The sequence below is a fragment of the Antedon mediterranea genome, chromosome 9 (assembly GCF_964355755.1).
Source record: "Antedon mediterranea chromosome 9, ecAntMedi1.1, whole genome shotgun sequence".
Lineage (NCBI taxonomy): Eukaryota > Metazoa > Echinodermata > Crinoidea > Comatulida > Antedonidae > Antedon > Antedon mediterranea.
In genome coordinates this window covers 10380193-10397900 of record NC_092678.1, presented here as the reverse complement: position 1 = coordinate 10397900, position 17708 = coordinate 10380193, and positions in this window count along the sequence as shown.

Here is a 17708-nt window from a genome sequence, read left to right as displayed (position 1 = left end):
TCAAAGTGTACAGAATAGCTTCAAATTGCATTTGGAGACGTTTTAGACCATTTTGTGATTTTCGAAAATACTTTTTAACAGAAAAACACCAAAGTGCTCAGAATATCTTCAAATCGCATTTGGAGACGTTTTAGACCATTTTGTGATTTTCGAAAAAACTTGTTAACATAAAAACACCAAAGTGCTTAGAATATCTTCAAATCGCATTTGGAGACGTTTTAGACCATTTTGTGATTTTCGAAAAAACTTTTTAACATAAAAACACCAAAGTGCTCAGAATATCTTCAAATCGCATTTGGAGACGTTTTAGACCATTTTGTGATTTTCGAAAAAGCTTGTTAACATAAAAACAGCAAAGTGCTTGGAAAAGCTTCAAATCGCATTTCGATGAAACTTGGTTACACAAAAACATCAAAGAGCACAAAATAGCTTAATATCGTTTTAAAAACGTTTTAAACCATTTTGAGCATTTCGACAAAACTTTTTAACACAAAACATCAAAGTGTATAGAATAGCTTCAAATCGCATTTGGAGACGTTTTAGACCATTTTGTGATTTTCGAAAAAACTTTTTAACATAAAAACACCAAAGTGCTCAGAATATCTTCAAATCGCATTTGGAGACGTTTTAGACCATTTTGTGATTTTCGAAAAAACTTGTTAACATAAAAACAGCAAAGTGCTTAGAAAAGCTTCAAATCGCATTTGGAGACGTTTTAGACCATTTTGTTCATTTCGATAAAACTTGGTTACACAAAAACATCAAAGAGCACAAAATAGCTTAATATCGTTTTAAAAACGTTTTAGACCATTTTGAGCATTTCGACAAAACTTTTTCACACAAAACATCAAAGTGTACAGAATAGCTTCAAATCGCATTTGGAGACGTTTTAGACCATTTTGTGATTTTCGAAAAAACTTTTTAACATAAAAACACCAAAGTGCTCAGAATATCTTCAAATCGCATTTGGAGACGTTTTAGACCATTTTGTGATTTTCGAAAAAACTTTTTAACATAAAAACACCAAAGTGCTCAGAATATCTTCAAATCGCATTTGGAGACGTTTTAGACCATTTTGTGATTTTCGAAAAAACTTTTTAACATAAAAACAGCAAAGTGCTTAGAAAAGCTTCAAATCGCATTTGGAGACGTTTTAGACCATTTTGTGCATTTCGATGAAACTTGGTTATACAAAAACATCAAAGTGCTTAAAATCACATTAGAAACCGTTTTAGACCATTTTGAGCATTTCGTTAAAACCTTTCACACAAAAACACCAAAGTGCTCAGAATACCTTGAAATCGCATTTGGAGACGTTTTAGACCATTTTGTGATTTTCGAAAAAACTTGTTAACATAAAAACAGCAAAGTGCTTGGAAAAGCTTCAAATCGCATTTGGAGACGTTTTAGACCATTTTGTGATTTTCGAAAAAACTTGGTTACACAAAAACATCAAAGTGGTTAAAATCACATTAGAAACCGTTTTAGACCATTTTGAGCATTTCGTTAAAACTTTTCACACAAAAACACCAAAGTGCTCAGAATACCTTCAAATCGCATTTTGAGACGTTTTAGACCATTTTGTGATTTTCGAAAAAACTTGTTAACATAAAAACACCAAAGTGCTTAGAAAAGCTTCAAATCGCATTTGGAGACGTTTTAGACCATTTTGTGATTTTCGAAAAGAACTTGGTTACACAAAAACATCAAAGTGGTTAAAATCACATTAGAAACCGTTTTAGACCATTTTGAGCATTTCGTTAAAACTTTTCACACAAAAACACCAAAGTGCTCAGAATACCTTCAAATCGCATTTTGAGACGTTTTAGACCATTTTGCGATTTTCGAAAAAACTTGTTAACATAAAAACACCAAAGTGCTTAGAAAAGCTTCAAATCGCATTTGGAGACGTTTTAGACCATTTTGTGATTTTCGAAAAAAACTTGGTTACACAAAAACATCAAAGAGCACAAAATAGCTTAATATCGTTTTAAAAACGTTTTAGACCATTTTGAGCATTTCGATGAAACTTGGTTGTACAAAAACATCAAAGTGCTTAAAATCACATTAGAACCGTTTTAGACCATTTTGAGCTTTTCGTTAAAACTTTTCACACAAAAACACCAAAGTGCTCAGAATACCTTCAAATCGCATTTTGAGACGTTTTAGACAATTTTGTGATTTTCGAAAAAACTTGTTAACATAAAAACAGCAAAGTGCTTGGAAAAGCTTCAAATCGTATTTGGAGACGTTTTAGACCATTTTGTGCATTTCGATGAAACTTGGTTATACAAAAACATCAAAGAGCACAAAATAGCTTAATATCGTTTTAAAAACGTTTTAAACCATTTTGAGCATTTCGACAAAACTTTTTCACACAAAACATCAAAGTGTACAGAATAGCTTCAAATCGCATTTGGAGACGTTTTAGACCATTTTGTGATTTTCGAAAAAACTTTTTAACATAAAAACACCAAAGTGCTCAGAATATCTTCAAATCGCATTTGGAGACGTTTTAGACCATTTTGTGATTATCGAAAAAACTTTTTAACATAAAAACACCAAAGTGCTCAGAATATCTTCAAATCACATTTGGAGACGTTTTAGACCATTTTGTGATTTTCGAAAAAGCTTGTTAACATAAAAACAGCAAAGTGCTTGGAAAAGCTTCAAATCGCATTTGGAGACATTTTAGACCATTTTGTGCATTTCGATGAAACTTGGTTTTACAAAAACATCAAAGTGCTTAAAATCACATTAGAAACCGTTTTAGACAATTTTGAGCATTTCGTTAAAACTTTTCACACAAAAACACCAAAGTGCTCAGAATACCTTCAAATCGCATTTTGAGACGTTTTAGACCATTTTGTGATTTTCGAAAAAACCTGTTAACATAAAAACAGCAAAGTGCTTGGAAAAGCTTCAAATCGCATTTGGAGACGTTTTAGACCATTTTGTTCATTTCGATAAAACTTGGTTACACAAAAACATCAAAGAGCACAAAATAGCTTAATATCGTTTTAAAAACGTTTTAGACCATTTTGAGCATTTCGACAAAACTTTTTTCACACAAAACATCAAAGTGTACAGAATAGCTTCAAATCGCATTTGGAGACGTTTTAGACCATTTTGTGCATTTCGATGAAACTTGGTTTTACAAAAACATCAAAGTGCTTAAAATCACATTAGAAACCGTTTTAGACAATTTTGAGCATTTCGTTAAAACTTTTCACACAAAAACACCAAATTGCTCAGAATACCTTCAAATCGCATTTAGAGACGTTTTAGACCATTTTGTGATTTTCGAAAAAACTTAATATAAAAACAGCAAAGTGCTTGGAAAAGCTTCAAATCGCATTTGGAGACGTTTTAGACCATTTTGTTCATTTCGATAAAACTTGGTTACACAAAAACATCAAAGAGCACAAAATAGCTCAATATCGTTTTAAAAACGTTTTAGACCATTTTGAGCATTTCGACAAAACTTTTTTCACACAAAACATCAAAGTGTACAGAATAGCTTCAAATCGCATTTGGAGACGTTTTAGACCATTTTGTGATTTTCGAAAAAACTTGGTTACACAAAAACATCAAAGTGCTTAAAATCACATTAGAAACCGTTTTAGACCATTTTGAGCATTTCGTTAAAACTTTTCACACAAAAACACCAAAGTGCTCAGAATACCTTCAAATCGCATTTTGAGACGTTTTAGACCATTTTGTGATTTTCGAAAAAACTTGTTAACATAAAAACACCAAAGTGCTTAGAAAAGCTTCAAATCGCATTTGGAGACGTTTTAGACCATTTTGTGATTTTCGAAAAAACTTGGTTACACAAAAACATCAAAGAGCACAAAATAGCTTAATATCGTTTTAAAAACGTTTTAGACCATTTTGAGCATTTCGACAAAACTTTTTCACACAAAACATCAAAGTGTACAGAATAGCTTCAAATCGCATTTGGAGACGTTTTAGACCATTTTGTGATTTTCGAAAAAACTTTTTAACATAAAAACACCAAAGTGCTCAGAATATCTTCAAATCGCATTTGGAGACGTTTTAGACCATTTTGTGATTTTCGAAAAAACTTTTTAACATAAAAACACCAAAGTGCTCAGAATATCTTCAAATCGCATTTCAAAAAACTTGGTTACTTAAAAACATCAAATTGCACAAAATAGCTTAATATGGTATTGGAAAACGTTTTAGACCATTTTGAGCATTTCGAGAAAACTTTTTCACACAAAACATCAAAGTGTACAGAAGAGCTTCAAATCGCATTTGGAGACGTTTTAGACCATTTTGTGATTTTCGAAAAAACTTTTTCACACAAAACATCAAAGTGTACAGAAGAGCTTCAAATCGCATTTGGAGACGTTTTAGACCATTTTGTGATTTTCGAAAAAACTTTTTAACAGAAAAACACCAAAGTGCTCAGAATATCTTCAAATCGCATTTGAAGACGTTTTAGACCATTTTGTGATTTTCGAAAAAACTTGTTAACATAAAAACACCAAAGTGTTTAGAAAAGCTTCAAATCGCATTTGGAGACGTTTTAGACCATTTTGTGATTTTCGAAAAAACTTGTTAACATAAAAGCACCAAAGTGTTTAGAAAAGCTTCAAATCGCATTTGGAGACGTTTTAGACCAATTTGTGATTTTCGAAAAAACTTGGTTACACAAAAACATCAAAGTGCTTAAAATCACATTAGAAACCGTTTTTGACCATTTTGAGCATTTCGTTAAAACTTTTCACACAAACCATCAAAGTGCACAAAACAGCTTAATATCGTATTTAAAAACGTTTTAGACCATTTTGAGCATTTCGAAAAAACTTTTTCACACAAAACATCAAAGTGTACAGAAGAGCTTCAAATCGCATTTGGAAACGTTTTAGACCATTTTGTGATTTTCGAAAAAACTTTTTTAACATAAAAACACCAATGTGCTCAGAATATCTTCAAATCGCATTTGGAGACGTTTTAGACCATTTTGTGATTTGCGAAAAAACTTGTTAACATAAAAACACCAAAGTGCTTAGAAAAGCTTCAAATCGCATTTGGAGACGTTTTAGACCATTTTGTGATTTTCGAAAAAACTTGGTTACACAAAAACATCAAAGAGCACAAAATAGCTTAATATCGTTTTAAAAACGTTTTAGACCATTTTGAGCATTTCGACAAAACTTTTTCACACAAAACATCAAAGTGTACAGAATAGCTTCAACTCGCATTTGGAGACGTTTTAGACCATTTTGTGATTTTCGAAAAAACTTTTTAACATAAAAACACCAAAGTGCTCAGAATATCTTCAAATCGCATTTGGAGACGTTTTAGACCATTTTGTGATTTTCGAAAAAACTTTTTAACATAAAAACACCAGAGTCCTCAGAATATCTTCAAATCGCATTTCAAAAAACTTGGTTACACAAAAACATCAAATTGCACAAAATAGCTTAATGTGGTATTGGAAAACGTTTTAGACCATTTTGAGCATTTCGAGAAAACTTTTTCACACAAAACATCAAAGTGTCTAGAATAGCTTAAAATCACATTAGAACCGTTTTAGACCATTTTGAGCATTTCGTTAAAACTTTTCACACAAAAACACCAAAGTGCTCAGAATACCTTCAAATCGCATTTTGAGACGTTTTACACCATTTTGTGATTTTCGAAAAAACTTGTTAACATAAAAACAGCAAAGTGCTTGGAAAAGCTTCAAATCGCATTTGGAGACGTTTTAGACCATTTTGTTCATTTCGATGAAACTTGGTTACACAAAAACATCAAAGAGCACAAAATAACTTAATATCGTTTTAAAAACGTTTTAAACCATTTTGAGCATTTCGACAAAACTTTTTCACACAAAACATCAAAGTGTACAGAATAGCTTCAAATCGCATTTGGAGACGTTTTAGACCATTTTGTGATTTTCGAAAAAGCTTGTTAACATAAAAACAGCAAAGTGCTTGGAAAAGCTTCAAATCGCATTTGGAGACGTTTTAGACCATTTTGTGCATTTCGATGAAACTTGGTTTTACAAAAACATCAAAGTGCTTAAAATCACATTAGAAACCGTTTTAGACAATTTTGAGCATTTCGTTAAAACTTTTCACACAAAAACACCAAAGTGCTCAGAATACCTTCAAATCGCATTTAGAGACGTTTTAGACCATTTTGTGATTTTCGAAAAAACTTAACATAAAAACAGCAAAGTGCTTGGAAAAGCTTCAAATCGCATTTGGAGACGTTTTAGAACATTTTGTTCATTTCGATAAAACTTGGTTACACAAAAACATCAAAGAGCACAAAATAGCTTAATATCGTTTTAAAAACGTTTTAGACCATTTTGAGCATTTCGACAAAACTTTTTTCACACAAAACATCAAAGTGTACAGAATAGCTTCAAATCGCATTTGGAGACGTTTTAGACCATTTTGTGATTTTCGAAAAAACTTGTTAACATAAAAACACCAAAGTGCTTAGAAAAGCTTCAAATCGCATTTGGAGACGTTTTAGACCATTTTGTGATTTTCGAAAAAACTTGGTTACACAAAAACATCAAAGTGGTTAAAATCACATTAGAAACCGTTTTAGACCATTTTGAGCATTTCGTTAAAACTTTTCACACAAAAACACCAAAGTGCTCAGAATACCTTCAAATCGCATTTTGAGACGTTTTAGACCATTTTGTGATTTTCGAAAAAAACTTGTTAACATAAAAACACCAAAGTGCTTAGAAAAGCTTCAAATCGCATTTGGAGACGTTTTAGACCATTTTGTGATTTTCGAAAAGAACTTGGTTACACAAAAACATCAAAGTGGTTAAAATCACATTAGAAACCGTTTTAGACCATTTTGAGCATTTCGTTAAAACTTTTCACACAAAAACACCAAAGTGCTCAGAATACCTTCAAATCGCATTTTGAGACGTTTTAGACCATTTTGCGATTTTCGAAAAAACTTGTTAACATAAAAACACCAAAGTGCTTAGAAAAGCTTCAAATCGCATTTGGAGACGTTTTAGACCATTTTGTGATTTTCGAAAAAAACTTGGTTACACAAAAACATCAAAGAGCACAAAATAGCTTAATATCGTTTTAAAAACGTTTTAGACCATTTTGAGCATTTCGATGAAACTTGGTTGTACAAAAACATCAAAGTGCTTAAAATCACATTAGAACCGTTTTAGACCATTTTGAGCTTTTCGTTAAAACTTTTCACACAAAAACACCAAAGTGCTCAGAATACCTTCAAATCGCATTTTGAGACGTTTTAGACAATTTTGTGATTTTCGAAAAAACTTGTTAACATAAAAACAGCAAAGTGCTTGGAAAAGCTTCAAATCGTATTTGGAGACGTTTTAGACCATTTTGTGCATTTCGATGAAACTTGGTTATACAAAAACATCAAAGAGCACAAAATAGCTTAATATCGTTTTAAAAACGTTTTAAACCATTTTGAGCATTTCGACAAAACTTTTTCACACAAAACATCAAAGTGTACAGAATAGCTTCAAATCGCATTTGGAGACGTTTTAGACCATTTTGTGATTTTCGAAAAAACTTTTTAACATAAAAACACCAAAGTGCTCAGAATATCTTCAAATCGCATTTGGAGACGTTTTAGACCATTTTGTGATTTTCGAAAAAACTTTTTAACATAAAAACACCAAAGTGCTCAGAATATCTTCAAATCGCATTTGGAGACGTTTTAGACAATTTTGTGATTTTCGAAAAAACTTGGTTATACAAAAACATCAAAGAGCACAAAATAGCTTAATATCGTTTTAAAAACGTTTTAGACCATTTTGAGCATTTTGACAAAACTTTTTCACACAAAACATCAAAGTGTACAGAAGAGCTTCAAATCGCATTTGGAGACGTTTTAGACCATTTTGTGATTTTCGAAAAAACTTTTTAACATAAAAACACCAAAGTGCTCAGAATATCTTCAAATCGCATTTGGAGACGTTTTAGACCATTTTGTGATTTTCGAAAAAGCTTGTTAACATAAAAACAGCAAAGTGCTTGGAAAAGCTTCAAATCGCATTTGGAGACGTTTTAGACCATTTTGTGCATTTCGATGAAACTTGGTTTTACAAAAACATCAAAGTGCTTAAAATCACATTAGAAACCGTTTTAGACAATTTTGAGCATTTCGTTAAAACTTTTCACACAAAAACACCAAAGTGCTCAGAATACCTTCAAATCGCATTTAGAGACGTTTTAGACCATTTTGTGATTTTCGAAAAAACTTAACATAAAAACAGCAAAGTGCTTGGAAAAGCTTCAAATCGCATTTGGAGACTTTTTAGAACATTTTGTTCATTTCGATAAAACTTGGTTACACAAAAACATCAAAGTGGTTAAAATCACATTAGAAACCGTTTTAGACCATTTTGAGCATTTCGTTAAAACTTTTCACACAAAAACACCAAAGTGCTCAGAATACCTTCAAATCGCATTTTGAGACGTTTTAGACCATTTTGTGATTTTCGAAAAAACTTGTTAACATAAAAACACCAAAGTGCTTAGAAAAGCTTCAAATCGCATTTGGAGACGTTTTAGACCATTTTGTGATTTTCGAAAAGAACTTGGTTACACAAAAACATCAAAGTGGTTAAAATCACATTAGAAACCGTTTTAGACCATTTTGAGCATTTCGTTAAAACTTTTCACACAAAAACACCAAAGTGCTCAGAATACCTTCAAATCGCATTTTGAGACGTTTTAGACCATTTTGCGATTTTCGAAAAAACTTGTTAACATAAAAACACCAAAGTGCTTAGAAAAGCTTCAAATCGCATTTGGAGACGTTTTAGACCATTTTGTGATTTTCGAAAAAAACTTGGTTACACAAAAACATCAAAGAGCACAAAATAGCTTAATATCGTTTTAAAAACGTTTTAAACCATTTTGAGCATTTCGACAAAACTTTTTCACACAAAACATCAAAGTGTACAGAATAGCTTCAAATCGCATTTGGAGACGTTTTAGACCATTTTGTGATTTTCGAAAAAACTTTTTAACATAAAAACACCAAAGTGCTCAGAATATCTTCAAATCGCATTTGGAGACGTTTTAGACCATTTTGTGATTTTCGAAAAAACTTAACATAAAAACAGCAAAGTGCTTGGAAAAGCTTCAAATCGCATTTGGAGACTTTTTAGAACATTTTGTTCATTTCGATAAAACTTGGTTACACAAAAACATCAAAGTGGTTAAAATCACATTAGAAACCGTTTTAGACCATTTTGAGCATTTCGTTAAAACTTTTCACACAAAAACACCAAAGTGCTCAGAATACCTTCAAATCGCATTTTGAGACGTTTTAGACCATTTTGTGATTTTCGAAAAAACTTGTTAACATAAAAACACCAAAGTGCTTAGAAAAGCTTCAAATCGCATTTGGAGACGTTTTAGACCATTTTGTGATTTTCGAAAAGAACTTGGTTACACAAAAACATCAAAGTGGTTAAAATCACATTAGAAACCGTTTTAGACCATTTTGAGCATTTCGTTAAAACTTTTCACAAAAAAACACCAAAGTGCTCAGAATACCTTCAAATCGCATTTTGAGACGTTTTAGACCATTTTGCGATTTTCGAAAAAACTTGTTAACATAAAAACACCAAAGTGCTTAGAAAAGCTTCAAATCGCATTTGGAGACGTTTTAGACCATTTTGTGATTTTCGAAAAAAACTTGGTTACACAAAAACATCAAAGAGCACAAAATAGCTTAATATCGTTTTAAAAACGTTTTAAACCATTTTGAGCATTTCGACAAAACTTTTTCACACAAAACATCAAAGTGTACAGAATAGCTTCAAATCGCATTTGGAGACGTTTTAGACCATTTTGTGATTTTCGAAAAAACTTTTTAACATAAAAACACCAAAGTGCTCAGAATATCTTCAAATCGCATTTGGAGACGTTTTAGACCATTTTGTGATTTTCGAAAAAACTTTTTAACATAAAAACACCAAAGTGCTCAGAATATCTTCAAATCGCATTTGGAGACGTTTTAGACAATTTTGTGATTTTCGAAAAAACTTGGTTATACAAAAACATCAAAGAGCACAAAATAGCTTAATATCGTTTTAAAAACGTTTTAGACCATTTTGAGCATTTTGACAAAACTTTTTCACACAAAACATCAAAGTGTACAGAAGAGCTTCAAATCGCATTTGGAGACGTTTTAGACCATTTTGTGATTTTCGAAAAAACTTTTTAACATAAAAACACCAAAGTGCTCAGAATATCTTCAAATCGCATTTGGAGACGTTTTAGACCATTTTGTGATTTTCGAAAAAGCTTGTTAACATAAAAACAGCAAAGTGCTTGGAAAAGCTTCAAATCGCATTTGGAGACGTTTTAGACCATTTTGTGCATTTCGATGAAACTTGGTTTTACAAAAACATCAAAGTGCTTAAAATCACATTAGAAACCGTTTTAGACAATTTTGAGCATTTCGTTAAAACTTTTCACACAAAAACACCAAAGTGCTCAGAATACCTTCAAATCGCATTTGGAGACGTTTTAGAACATTTTGTTCATTTCGATAAAACTTGGTTACACAAAAACATCAAAGAGCACAAAATAGCTTAATATCGTTTTAAAAACGTTTTAGACCATTTTGAGCATTTCGACAAAACTTTTTTCACACAAAACATCAAAGTGTACAGAATAGCTTCAAATCGCATTTGGAGACGTTTTAGACCATTTTGTGATTTTCGAAAAAACTTGTTAACATAAAAACACCAAAGTGCTTAGAAAAGCTTCAAATCGCATTTGGAGACGTTTTAGACCATTTTGTGATTTTCGAAAAAACTTGGTTACACAAAAACATCAAAGTGGTTAAAATCACATTAGAAACCGTTTTAGACCATTTTGAGCATTTCGTTAAAACTTTTCACACAAAAACACCAAAGTGCTCAGAATACCTTCAAATCGCATTTTGAGACGTTTTAGACCATTTTGTGATTTTCGAAAAAACTTGTTAACATAAAAACACCAAAGTGCTTAGAAAAGCTTCAAATCGCATTTGGAGACGTTTTAGACCATTTTGTGATTTTCGAAAAGAACTTGGTTACACAAAAACATCAAAGTGGTTAAAATCACATTAGAAACCGTTTTAGACCATTTTGAGCATTTCGTTAAAACTTTTCACACAAAAACACCAAAGTGCTCAGAATACCTTCAAATCGCATTTTGAGACGTTTTAGACCATTTTGCGATTTTCGAAAAAACTTGTTAACATAAAAACACCAAAGTGCTTAGAAAAGCTTCAAATCGCATTTGGAGACGTTTTAGACCATTTTGTGATTTTCGAAAAAAACTTGGTTACACAAAAACATCAAAGAGCACAAAATAGCTTAATATCGTTTTAAAAACGTTTTAGACCATTTTGAGCATTTCGATGAAACTTGGTTGTACAAAAACATCAAAGTGCTTAAAATCACATTAGAACCGTTTTAGACCATTTTGAGCTTTTCGTTAAAACTTTTCACACAAAAACACCAAAGTGCTCAGAATACCTTCAAATCGCATTTTGAGACGTTTTAGACAATTTTGTGATTTTCGAAAAAACTTGTTAACATAAAAACAGCAAAGTGCTTGGAAAAGCTTCAAATCGTATTTGGAGACGTTTTAGACCATTTTGTGCATTTCGATGAAACTTGGTTATACAAAAACATCAAAGAGCACAAAATAGCTTAATATCGTTTTAAAAACGTTTTAAACCATTTTGAGCATTTCGACAAAACTTTTTCACACAAAACATCAAAGTGTACAGAATAGCTTCAAATCGCATTTGGAGACGTTTTAGACCATTTTGTGATTTTCGAAAAAACTTTTTAACATAAAAACACCAAAGTGCTCAGAATATCTTCAAATCGCATTTGGAGACGTTTTAGACCATTTTGTGATTTTCGAAAAAACTTTTTAACATAAAAATACCAAAGTGCTCAGAATATCTTCAAATCACATTTGGAGACGTTTTAGACCATTTTGTGATTTTCGAAAAAGCTTGTTAACATAAAAACAGCAAAGTGCTTGGAAAAGCTTCAAATCGCATTTGGAGACATTTTAGACCATTTTGTGCATTTCGATGAAACTTGGTTTTACAAAAACATCAAAGTGCTTAAAATCACATTAGAAACCGTTTTAGACAATTTTGAGCATTTCGTTAAAACTTTTCACACAAAAACACCAAAGTGCTCAGAATACCTTCAAATCGCATTTTGAGACGTTTTAGACCATTTTGTGATTTTCGATGAAACTTGGTTACACAAAAACATCAAAGAGCACAAAATAGCTTAATATCGTTTTAAAAACGTTTTAGACCATTTTGAGCATTTCGACAAAACTTTTTTCACACAAAACATCAAAGTGTACAGAATAGCTTCAAATCGCATTTGGAGACGTTTTAGACCATTTTGTGCATTTCGATGAAACTTGGTTTTACAAAAACATCAAAGTGCTTAAAATCACATTAGAAACCGTTTTAGACAATTTTGAGCATTTCGTTAAAACTTTTCACACAAAAACACCAAATTGCTCAGAATACCTTCAAATCGCATTTAGAGACGTTTTAGACCATTTTGTGATTTTCGAAAAAACCTAATATAAAAACAGCAAAGTGCTTGGAAAAGCTTCAAATCGCATTTGGAGACGTTTTAGACCATTTTGTTCATTTCGATAAAACTTGGTTACACAAAAACATCAAAGTGCTTAAAATCACATTAGAAACCGTTTTAGACTATTTTGAGCATTTCGTTAAAACTTTTCACACAAATCATCAAAGTGCACAAAACAGCTTAATATGGTATTTAAAAACGTTTTAGACCATTTTGTTCATTTCGATGAAACTTGGATACACAAAAACATCAAAGAGCACAAAATAGCTTAATATCGTTTTAAAAACGTTTTAGATCATTTTGAGCATTTCGACAAAACTTTTTCACACAAAACATCAAAGTGTACAGGATAGCTTCAAATCGCATTTGGAGTCGTTTTAGACCATTTTGTGATTTTCCAAAAAACTTTTTAACATAAAAACACCAAAGTGCTCAGAATATCTTCAAATCGCATTTGGAGACGTTTTAGACCATTTTGTGATTTTCGAAAAAACTTTTTAACATAAAAACACCAAAGTCCTCAGAATATCTTCAAATCGCATTTCAAAAAACTTGGTTACACAAAAACATCAAATTGCACAAAATAGCTTAATAATGGTATTGGAAAACGTTTTAGACCATTTTGAGCATTTCGAGAAAATTTTTCACACAAAACATCAAAGTGTCTAGAATAGCTTTAAATCGCATTTGGAGACGTTTTAGACCATTTTGTGATTTTCGAAAAAACTTGGTTATACAAACACATCAAAGAGCACAAAATAGCTTAATATCGTTTTAAAAACGTTTTAGACCATTTTGAGCATTTTGACAAAACTTTTTCACACAAAACATCAAAGTGTACAGAATAGCTTCAAATCGCATTTGGAGACGTTATAGACCATTTTGTGATTTTCGAAAATACTTTTTAACAGAAAAACACCAAAGTGCTCAGAATATCTTCAAATCGCATTTGAAGACGTTTTAGACCATTTTGTGATTTTCGAAAAAACTTGTTAACATAAAAACACCAAAGTGCTTAGAAAAGCTTCAAATCGCATTTGGAGACGTTTTTGACCATTTTGTGATTTTCGAAAAAACTTGGCTACATAAAAACATCAAAGTGCTTAAAATCACATTAGAAACCGTTTTAGACCATTTTGAGCATTTCGTTAAAACTTTTCACACAAATCATCAAAGTGCACAAAACAGCTTAATATCGTATTTTGAGACGTTTTAGACCATTTTGTGATTTTCGAAAAAACTTGTTAACATAAAAACAGCAAAGTGCTTGGAAAAGCTTCAAATCGCATTTGGAGACGTTTTAGACCATTTTGTGATTTTCGATGAAACTTGGTTACACAAAAACATCAAAGAGCACAAAATAGCTTAATATCGTTTTAAAAACGTTTTAGACCATTTTGAGCATTTCGACTAAACTTTTTCACACAAAACATCAAAGTGTACAGAAGAGCTTCAAATCGCATTTGGAGACGTTTTAGACCATTTTGTGATTTTCGAAAATACTTTTTAACATAAAAACACCAAAGTGCTCAGAATATCTTCAAATCGCATTTGGAGACGTTTTAGACCATTTTGTGATTTTCGAAAAAACTTGTTAACATAAAAACACCAAAGTGCTTAGAAAAGCTTCAAATCGCATTTGGAGACGTTTTAGACTATTTTGTGCATTTCGATGAAACTTGTTTTTACAAATACTTCAAAGTGCTTAAAATCACATTAGAAACCGTTTTAGACCATTTTGAGCATTTCGTTAAAACTTTTCACCCAAAAACACCAAAGTGCTCAGAATACCTTCAAATCGCATTTTGAGACGTTTTAGACCATTTTGTTCATATCGATGAAACTTGGTTACACAAAAACATCAAAGAGCACAAAATAGCTTAATATCGTTTTAAAAACGTTTTAGACCATTTTGAGCATTTCGACAAAACTTTTTCACACAAAACATCAAAGTGTACAGAATAGCTTCAAATCGGATTTGGAGACGTTTTAGACCATTTTGTGATTTTCGAAAAAACTTGTTAACATAAAAACACCAAAGTGTTTAGAAAAGCTTCAAATCGCATTTGGAGACGTTTTAGACCATTTTGTGATTTTCGAAAAAACTTGGTTATACAAAAACATCAAAGAGCACAAAATAGCTTAATATCGTTTTAAAAACGTTTTAGACCATTTTGAGCATTTTGACAAAACTTTTTCACACAAAACATCAAAGTGTACAGAATAGCTTCAAATTGCATTTGGAGACGTTTTAGACCATTTTGTGATTTTCGAAAATACTTTTTAACAGAAAAACACCAAAGTGCTCAGAATATCTTCAAATCGCATTTGGAGACGTTTTAGACCATTTTGTGATTTTTGAAAAAACTTGTTAACATAAAAACACCAAAGTGCTTAGAAAAGCTTCAAATCGCATTTGGAGACGTTTTAGACCATTTTGTGATTTTCGAAAAAACTTGGTTACACAAAAACATCAAAGAGCACAAAATAGCTTAATATCGTTTTAAAAACGTTTTAGACCATTTTGAGCATTTCGATGAAACTTGGTTGTACAAAAACATCAAAGTGCTTAAAATCACATTAGAACCGTTTTAGACCATTTTGAGCTTTTCGTTAAAACTTTTCACACAAAAACACCAAAGTGCTCAGAATACCTTCAAATCGCTTTTTGAGACGTTTTAGACAATTTTGTGATTTTCGAAAAAACTTGTTAACATAAAAACAGCAAAGTGCTTGGAAAAGCTTCAAATCGCATTTGGAGACGTTTTAGACGATTTTGTTCATTTCGATGAAACTTGGTTACACAAAAACATCAAAGAGCACAAAATAGCTTAATATCGTTTTAAAAACGTTTTAAACCATTTTGAGCATTTCGACAAAACTTTTTAACACAAAACATCAAAGTGTATAGAATAGCTTCAAATCGCATTTGGAGACGTTTTAGACCATTTTGTGATTTTCGAAAAAACTTTTTAACATAAAAACACCAAAGTGCTCAGAATATCTTCAAATCGCATTTGGAGACGTTTTAGACCATTTTGTGATTTTCGAAAAAACTTGTTAACATAAAAACACCAAAGTGCTCAGAATATCTTCAAATCGCATTTGGAGACGTTTTAGACCATTTTGTGATTTTCGATGAAACTTGGTTACACAAAAACATCAAAGAGCACAAAATAGCTTAATATCGTTTTAAAAACGTTATAGACCATTTTGAGCATTTCGACTAAACTTTTTCACAAAAAACATCAAAGTGTAAAGAAGAGCTTCAAATCGCATTTGGAGACGTTTTAGACCATTTTGTGATTTTCGAAAATACTTTTTAACATAAAAACACCAAAGTGCTCAGAATATCTTCAAATCGCATTTGGAGACGTTTTAGACCATTTTGTGATTTTCGAAAAAACTTGTTAACATAAAAACACCAAAGTGCTTAGAAAAGCTTCAAATCGCATTTGGAGACGTTTTAGACTATTTTGTGCATTTCGATGAAACTTGTTTTTACAAATACTTCAAAGTGCTTAAAATCACATTAGAAACCGTTTTAGACCATTTTGAGCATTTCGTTAAAACTTTTCACCCAAAAACACCAAAGTGCTCAGAATACCTTCAAATCGCATTTTGAGACGTTTTAGACCATTTTGTTCATATCGATGAAACTTGGTTACACAAAAACATCAAAGAGCACAAAATAGCTTAATATCGTTTTAAAAACGTTTTAGACCATTTTGAGCATTTCGACAAAACTTTTTCACACAAAACATCAAAGTGTACAGAATAGCTTCAAATCGGATTTGGAGACGTTTTAGACCATTTTGTGATTTTCGAAAAAACTTGTTAACATAAAAACACCAAAGTGTTTAGAAAAGCTTCAAATCGCATTTGGAGACGTTTTAGACCATTTTGTGATTTTCGAAAAAACTTGGTTATACAAAAACATCAAAGAGCACAAAATAGCTTAATATCGTTTTAAAAACGTTTTAGACCATTTTGAGCATTTTGACAAAACTTTTTCACACAAAACATCAAAGTGTACAGAATAGCTTCAAATTGCATTTGGAGACGTTTTAGACCATTTTGTGATTTTCGAAAATACTTTTTAACAGAAAAACACCAAAGTGCTCAGAATATCTTCAAATCGCATTTGGAGACGTTTTAGACCATTTTGTGATTTTCGAAAAAACTTGTTAACATAAAAACACCAAAGTGCTTAGAAAAGCTTCAAATCGCATTTGGAGACGTTTTAGACCATTTTGTGATTTTCGAAAAAACTTGGTTACACAAAAACATCAAAGAGCACAAAATAGCTTAATATCGTTTTAAAAACGTTTTAGACCATTTTGAGCATTTCGATGAAACTTGGTTGTACAAAAACATCAAAGTGCTTAAAATCACATTAGAACCGTTTTAGACCATTTTGAGCTTTTCGTTAAAACTTTTCACACAAAAACACCAAAGTGCTAAGAATACCTTCAAATCGCATTTTGAGACGTTTTAGACAATTTTGTGATTTTCGAAAAAACTTGTTAACATAAAAACAGCAAAGTGCTTGGAAAAGCTTCAAATCGCATTTGGAGACGTTTTAGACCATTTTGTTCATATCGATGAAACTTGGTTACACAAAAACATCAAAGAGCACAAAATAGCTTAATATCGTTTTAAAAACGTTTTAGACCATTTTGAGCATTTCGACAAAACTTTTTCACACAAAACATCAAAGTGTACAGAATAGCTTCAAATCGGATTTGGAGACGTTTTAGACCATTTTGTGATTTTCGAAAAAACTTGTTAACATAAAAACACCAAAGTGTTTAGAAAAGCTTCAAATCGCATTTGGAGACGTTTTAGACCATTTTGTGATTTTCGAAAAAACTTGGTTATACAAAAACATCAAAGAGCACAAAATAGCTTAATATCGTTTTAAAAACGTTTTAGACCATTTTGAGCCTTTTGACAAAACTTTTTCACACAAAACATCAAAGTGTACAGAATAGCTTCAAATTGCATTTGGAGACGTTTTAGACCATTTTGTGATTTTCGAAAATACTTTTTAACAGAAAAACACCAA